This window comes from Acartia tonsa, chromosome 1, assembly GCF_053477335.1.
Source record: "Acartia tonsa isolate MP-2025a chromosome 1, ASM5347733v1, whole genome shotgun sequence".
NCBI classification, from domain to species: domain Eukaryota; kingdom Metazoa; phylum Arthropoda; class Copepoda; order Calanoida; family Acartiidae; genus Acartia; species Acartia tonsa.
This window is the reverse complement of record NC_137260.1, coordinates 12,050,025-12,058,253: the sequence shown is the minus strand read 5'-3', so window position 1 is coordinate 12,058,253 and position 8,229 is coordinate 12,050,025. Positions and strand designations below refer to the sequence as shown.

The 8,229-nt window shown below is 33.0% G+C and overlaps 1 long non-coding RNA gene across 1 annotated transcript; it reads right to left on the bottom strand.

Moving 5' to 3' along the window:
- Positions 1-1,357: 1,357 nt before the first annotated feature.
- On the bottom strand, positions 1,358-3,686 carry LOC145313173 (uncharacterized). The gene is made up of 3 exons (XR_013877274.1): positions 3,605-3,686; positions 2,693-2,857; positions 1,358-1,590 (listed from the first exon to the last, which is right to left on the bottom strand). It is a non-coding gene; the product is annotated as an uncharacterized LOC145313173 (long non-coding RNA).
- Positions 3,687-8,229: the final 4,543 nt, after the last annotated feature.

Genomic DNA, 8,229 nt, shown 5'->3' with positions numbered 1-8,229 from the left:
CTTTTATCGAAATTTTGAGGGAAAACTAATATTTATCACCAAAAAGAAATTAGCCGTATAAAGAATTATATATTTTTATCATATTTTTCACTGAATAAAGCCAAAAAAGACATTCTTAGCTTAATTTTTCCCCTTTTTAAAATGAAAAATTTCCAGCGCCTAGCTACCATAACAAAATTAGACGCCATTTAATGCGGTATACATATAGAGTGTTCAAAATTAAACACGGCATTCATTACATTCGTGCGCTTACCAATGTAGGTAAGACGACCTTAATGTTTTGGTATAAGTTTTAAAGGGCCTTCTACTTTTTAACATAGTATATAAAAGAATTATTTGAAACATAACTTAAAATCATGTTTTAAAAACCTAATATTATATTAAAAGTACGTCCGTGTAAAAAACAACAAAAAAATCCTAAAAATAAGAAAATAATGATTCAGATTTTTAACCCTCAACAAGTGAAGTCAATCTGAGATCATATTTCATTTAACCTCATGATTATGGCAATACAGGACTTCTCTTCTGAGGGGAGAGCATGGATCAACATTTCACCCTCTTAGTCATTTTACAACATACAGAAAATTGTAGAGTAGCCTTGCAAGGGAGAAAAGTAGATCCTAATTTAACTTCTATATTATTTTTCAAAGAAACATCAAATAAATAGATAATCCAGATAAATCTAGTTATGTTTAAAATGATTAATAATTATGTGCCTATAACTTTTCCACCAATAGAATATGCTTATTAACTTGCCTTCTTATGTATGATGAAATTATATTTAGAACAAAAATAATTCTTTCAAAAATAAAGATTTATAAAAACATCTGGTAAAGTACGAATTCAATAAGCTGAAAGGCACCATAAGAGTTTTCCACGAGTTAACACATGAAAAAATAAGCCTTCCCCCATGTCATAATTTTACCCACATATGTGCAAATTAACACTTCCCTTTAAAGATCTCTCCCTTATGCATTTACTCGTTGAATCAAAACTTAATCCTTTTTATGGTAATTCATACAAAACCACGAAAATAGTCAAATCAATAGTCAAATATTTTCTAGTATAACAATAACAATGGTGTGGATTTTCTGGTTTCAGAGAGTTTTGCTTGTGATATTATATAAATTTAATAAGTTCTTTAAGACCACGAGAACAGTTATTGGCTTAAATCTCTCAAGCATAGGACTCGTTGAAATCACTGATTCCATATTTTCATGTTTAACATGTGCAAAAATACAATGTGATCACTTTGCAATCTTTAATTTGTTATCTTATCACTTTGTATAAACACTCAATGATTTTTCAAATGTCTCAAAGAGAAGTTAAAAGAGAAGCATTTTGGTGTTACTCTCTAGGCTCTGCCAAAGAGAAGTTAAAAGAGAAACATTTTGGTGATACTCTCTAGGCTCTGCCCAGTTAGCTGGGAAGTAAGGCCTATAAAAGGTGGCCCACTCGGGCTATACAGTCAGTTGTGATATAGCAAGACAAATCACCAGTCGAATTTCTTAAGGGATAGGTCGGGTTAAATCTTTGACTAGAACTTAACTTGAGTAAAACTTCTCTCTGAGATCTTTGGCCATAACATACCTAAAATAAAATAGATTTTGTTAAATAGAATTATTTAAAATTTCCTTAAAAATAAAGATCTGAGATATTACAAAACTTTGTTTATACTTTAGGTATAGGGGGGAAATAATAGGGTTTAAGCCCCTGTGGGCTAATATTAATAGGTAGCTATTAAGATTAAGTAAAAAGAATAATATTTGTTCGGACCTTAAGATACCACAATAGATTCCATATTTCGGGATCGCCTGATGGTTTCTGAGACTCTGACAGATTTTGTTTCTTTAGCAGTATAAAATTCCTATACCATAAGATAACACCAAAGGCTAACATATAGTGGTCTAAAGGCTGGTTAGTGAACCCTAGCGGGGATCTTACTCTGAGGTTGGACGGAATTTTACTTCTCAATAATTTGTATTAAGTTTCTGACATAACACCTCAGATTGTTGAGGCTGGTCAGCCGGATCTGCACTCTCGTGATTATCTTTTCGAAGGTAAATAGATCTAGCTTGTTCGACGAACCTTAGTATAAAATATTAGGGAATCTGGTATATTTTGGTATATTTGACGCCAAGACTTTAAGATAACACCGTAAGCCGGCCAAATTATCGTGGCTGCAGGTTGGTGAGTGAGACCGCCCCATATATCGTGTAAGTCGGTGATAACTTAATCTATAGATCTTGGTCTAAAATATTTAATCAAAATTCATATAGGGCATCAATAACTTAAAAGTTTGATTTCCAATAGACGTATGATCGTCGATATACATTCCTGAAACCGCTGATAACACGTTATTTTCGGAATAGGGTTTTAAGACAAATTATATATCTACTGATTAGTAATCTATTATCTAGTGATTTGGTTTTTAAATATAAATAGTCATTTCATTGGATGGTATTTCTAAACAGACAGATATTAGTGTTTCGCTGAATCGAGCTTGGACCGGGAGAGGAGGTGAGAGCGCAGCGCCTTAGCCATAGTAGTGTGACAGAAGGACGCGACTGTTCCGGGAACCGGGTAGTGAAGCATAATAATTGGTTCCGTTACCTACGGATTAACCCAGGTAAGATTTAACTTTTTTTCTTTTAGGTGGGATATTGGCTCAAGGCCACTAAATAAGTCTTACCAGTAAAGCATCCATAAAAGCACAGCTCTTCATTGACAAACAATCATTCCATATGTCACCATCATTATTGCCATTTATCTCTTCTATCCAGAGCATAGGCCACGCACAATGGTGCTCCATTTATCTTTGATTTAGGCCTCATTCCATGTGTAGTACAGCAATAACCTAAAATGGATGATATTATTATTGATCAATTAGAAGATGAAATATTAAATCCTCCACCTTATAATCCAGAATATGAACCTGGACTAAATAATGCAGTAAATCATTATCTAAGACTGGAGGAAATACCTAGTGTTCATGTTAGGCCTGAGATTCACTCAGCAACAGCAATGCTTGTCTTAGGCAATAGGCGACAAAATCGCATATTACATAGGCCTCAAATACATGTACAAGACATTTCTACCATACATGAAAATGAGCCAAATATTCAAGTAATAAAACAAGAAAATAATGGAAATAAACCCCAAAATAAAAAAGTAGTTAAACCAACTTCAGATTTTTCGGGTTATGAGTCAGAATCTAGCTATTATAGTGAGGATTTTGACAGACAAAAAAGTAAAAAACATTCTAAAAAAAGGCCTGACAGAATGTATGATCCACTTAACCCACATGGCAATAAGGACCAGAGACGCCATGAACAACATCATGATAGACATGAAAATCGTTATAAACACGATAAAGACAAAACTAAGTCAAGTAAAGAAAGACAAAATAAAAGAGACAATAGTGACAAAGAAGACAGGCATAAAGACAGACAGAACTTCTCTATGCCAAGGAGAATGAATAGACGTAGCAACAGTAGTGGCCCTAGCTTTAGTTCTAGCTCTTCAGATACAGAGTTAGATAGAAGGACTCCATCTACCAATAGAGATAACAGAAATAGAGAGACAAGACAAGACAATAACTTACTTGGAAATATGTTCTCCCAGTCGCAAATACACATCCTCCAGACACTGTTACAGCAAAATGCTACAGCCACAGACCTAAATATTGCAAAAATATTAAAATTAATACCAAATAACTTAATTTGGGGAAGTTGTCAACACGAACGTATACACAGACAAGTCAAAATATTGGGTAAAATCCCACCCCAATATGGAGAAAAAACTAACCCTTACACTTTTTTTAGCACTTTTAAATATTTGGAGGAATATGAGATCCCCTTTACTCATAGTTCCTACAACAATATTCTTATTCACTACTTTAATACAGAATCAAGGAATAAACTAGATATGCTAGAAATAGATCCTAATGCCCTTAGTGCTCAGGATTTTGTAAAATCGATCCTAACTACCATAGGCGCAGAATTACTCAACCCACATGAATATGAGAAACAATTCTACACTTATAGATTCACTGCTGAAGATGAAGACAGACCAAATAAAATAATAATATATTTGGCAGCCATGTTGCAAAAAACAGGCAATAGTCATGAAAATCAAATGGCTAAACTTAGGGAAAAAATATGTACCTATTTGGTACCACCATTATTGCAATCAGCATTTTTGACATCCACTAATGTTCCTTACTTATCTAAAGAGACAATCTTAAGCTGGTTTAGTAATAATAGAAGCTTTTATACCTCAGCAATTGAGAGAAAAAGAAAGATGGACAGACAAAGAAATGCAAATGTAAACCAGGTGGAAAAGGACAAAAACCCCACACAGGATATATCAACCCAACCAAAACCTAGTTGTGAACATTGCCAAAAGCCTCACTATTCTAGATACTGTTTAAAACATCCAGATGAAACAGTTAAAAAAGCAAATATGGAATGGTGGGATAAAAAGGATAAAGAAAAAGCTAACAGTATAGTTTGTTTATTGTGTAATTCTGACACCCATGGTAGTGAGGAATGTTTCACTTTCCCTAATGTCAATCCTTCCAAAGAACAATGCCCACGCTGCTTAAATTATGGTGTATCAAGACTATACCATCCATTGTCGGCGTGCAAACTCCCGCCAACAATGGAAAAAAACTAGTAGGGCAGCTGAGTATTTCTCAAGAAAGCAAAAACATACAATTACAGGTAAAAATACCACAAGTTACGGATTCTTGGGACATACCCGGCACCCCTATTCTAGAGAAAACCTTGTTGAAAAACTACTTAAAAACAGGATAATGTTTATGGACATACTTACATTTTTGGACTTGATTATAGAGTTGCTTCGCTTATAATATTGTTCTTTGTTGTCCCAGGAATCAATATACCAAAAATCAGATCAAACGGATAATTAAAACACTTGAAAATTTGTTGTTAAAAAAGTAGAAAAATCAACATGTTTAAAATGGACGTACGGACATTCTGGTAATGATTATAGAGTTGCTACGCTTTCTAAATCGTACCCAACTACTACAGGAATCATCATGCAAAGTTTGAAATCGATAGGACAATTCTAACATGCCTAAATTAACGAATAAAAGCTATCTATCTCGGACGGACGGACGGACCGAACCTAATTATAGAAAAGCTTCGCTTTTAAAAATAGTGTAAAACAATATTTCTTATCTAAAAGAGCTCCAATGTAGTATAAAATAAAGGATGGGATAACTATGGTTTTGTCAGAGATTTGAACTGTCTGTACTTTTGTTCATTCATAATATACACGGATCTAAAGGGATAATACAATGGTCTATTGATGTACATCCCTAGTAATGATACACAAAATTACCCGTTTTGTAGATTAAAATTAGTGGCTGAAGGGTTTGAACACTTAACCTAATGAATCAACCAATCAAAATTCACTAAAGTCCCCAACGTTTTTAAGCCAAAGAATAAGAAAGCGTTATTATAAAACTTTGGAGACTAGTATAATAAACAGTCCATTGTCCCCTCTCTCTGATATTATATGCATCCATTGCAAAACATGTTTTTTTTTCAAAGTAAATTATTGTATAATGATATATTTTGCAATCTTTTAAACATACAATTTTACATGTTTTAAAGACTAATTTTTCAATGTCTTGTCCCTGTAAATCTTTAGAAGTTTCCTCTACTTAACTAAATCATTCTTATTCTTTAAAGTGTATTAAACAAACTATACAAAACCTGTATAGAACAAGTATCCAGATCTATACATTGAAGATAGTAGCCTCATAAATGTAATATCATAACAAGCTTTTCCCAATTCCCTTAACAGAAAAAAAGAATATGGCCTATTCTATACAAAATGAGATTATTGATATCTTTCTTACAAAAAAAATAATAAATAGTTGTTCTTTTAGAAAAATAAATATGAATCTAAAATGTTTTTTTTTAAGTAATAAACTTTTTGAAACATTTATTATAATAAAATATTAGAATACACTATAGTAGATCATCCTAGTATGAAATATAGACACTCAAAAAAATTTCAAGTTCCTGGTATGATCCTGCTGGTCATGATCCTCCAGGTATCTAGCAATATTTAAATAGCTCCCCTAGATGCTAGGTGCGCAGCCGCTGGTGTGAAGTGAATATATGTTGTAATGAATACCTTTACGGAAGATAAGATTTAAAAATAATGGCCTTGTGTTAATACTATTGCCAAAACTCTAGTTTTACACACATATTTACTAATTCTACCAGTGTCATCGTAGGCTTGTTGTAGAGATACCTATTTTGGGAGCGCAGCTTCTCTATAACTGTGGCAGTTTTCGTAGAAATAATGTGATGGCTATTATATCTATAATACAAAGTAGAACGATGTCTGTCTGTCTGTCTGTCTGTCCCTTAAGATCTCGGTAACCACTGAACCGATCGGATTCTACTCTTCAGGGTATATACCTATTGGTCCTGTGGTGGTTTTAAGCTATTTTCTTGGGTGGTGGGACACCCCCAACCCCCCAAAAACAAAAAAATCCCCCCCCATTTTTTATTTTTTTATTTTTTTTTTTTTGCTTAAAATTTCCTTGGTCCTTCAACGAATTTTGCCTAAATTTTTTTTATCACCTCTTGGGGCAAAGCCTCTAGAGGCTAGGGGCGAAGCCGCTAGTTGTTAATAAGTCATCACAAAATAAACAGTATGATTTTCTATTATTCATCTGTGAAAATTAAATGGAGACATAACAGTTCTTTATCATAGTTTTTTTTCTGCCAGTTAAAAAGATGGAGTTTTTTACTATTTTCTTTCCTCATTGAGCTTCACATGGGACAAATCACTAAACTTGTCCTGGACCAATACAAAACTTTCTTTAAAGTTGTGAAACCTTAATATATATGAGTACATTAATACTGAAGAAATTGCGGCCTACCCAGTACGCAATATAACCTAACTTGAACTGACATAGAGTAATATACAAACAAACCTTTTTATGTCAAATTCATTGGAGGAAATCTGTGCTTAACAGGGTTCTTTGTGTGATAGCATCTTTTATTAAATCATCCCTGCTTTTAAAAAAGAGATTAATTTATCCTTAATCCGACCTAACCCTAGAATGTAATTATATATTCCCCGTAGGGCTCTCAAAGTTCGCCCTATTTTATAATAACCCGACTTTTCCCCAATTATAACTTACAAAACAGCAAAGTCCCAAATACGTAAATATTTTCATTATAACCATATAAATTTATAAATCATGGCAGACAAAGCACTATTTCTCCAATTGTGGGGATAGTATGAAAGAAGATAAATAAATCTTCTCACGGTGAGAAATTGGCCCAGGCGGCTTAACGATATTTCGAAGAAAATTAAGAACACTGCAATAGCAAGAATCCAAAGGATGATAGATTAATGTAAATCCCAATGAAGATAAACAAAAAAACCTTCTTCTGTGCATTTAAAATGATGGTTAAAAAGTTTAGACACTGTTAGATTAAAAAATCAAGATTTAATGAAAGCTCATAAATACTTGAAACCAACAAATGGAAAGAAATGGTTATAAAACTTTGGGTACCAGTATAATTTTCAAGCCAATGTCAATATCCTTTCTGATATAAACATCAATTTTCTCTGATTCCTAGTTTTTAATATTTTTTTTTCTTTTTTGCTTTCTTGTATAGACGTATATTCTTATGAGATATCAGATTTAACTGTGCTTCCAACTGTGCGATGTGTGTGTGTGATTGTGTGTTTGTGGGTTGGTGTGTGTTTGTGTGTGTGGGTGTCTGCATGTGTGGATAAAAAAGACCTCTTGTTGTAATGTTATACTAATCCCCTTTTGTTACATTTTACCCTGGGACCAGGGAGGGAGGGGACATTGAAAGAAAAATAATACTTGTCCCTTAGGTTTATTAACTCTGGTATCCTTATTAGATATTTATTGGTTGGTACAAACTAGCATTATACGAACTTTTCCACTATTAGTTTGAATCTACACAAGGTTTTTATTTGTTTAACATAGTTGAATATGTACATCAATCTATCGTCTGATCCCTGAAGATCCCTGCCTGGAACATAGAATAGTTTTCCTAAATGCTTTTTAGAACTTAAGGCAGTTTAAATGATTGACATAGAGAATTATACAATATATAATTCATATATATGGAATTATCTAAAGGCTAATAAAATCTATTTAATCTTCTTTTCCAAGCTTTTATTCAAGTTAAATAAAAA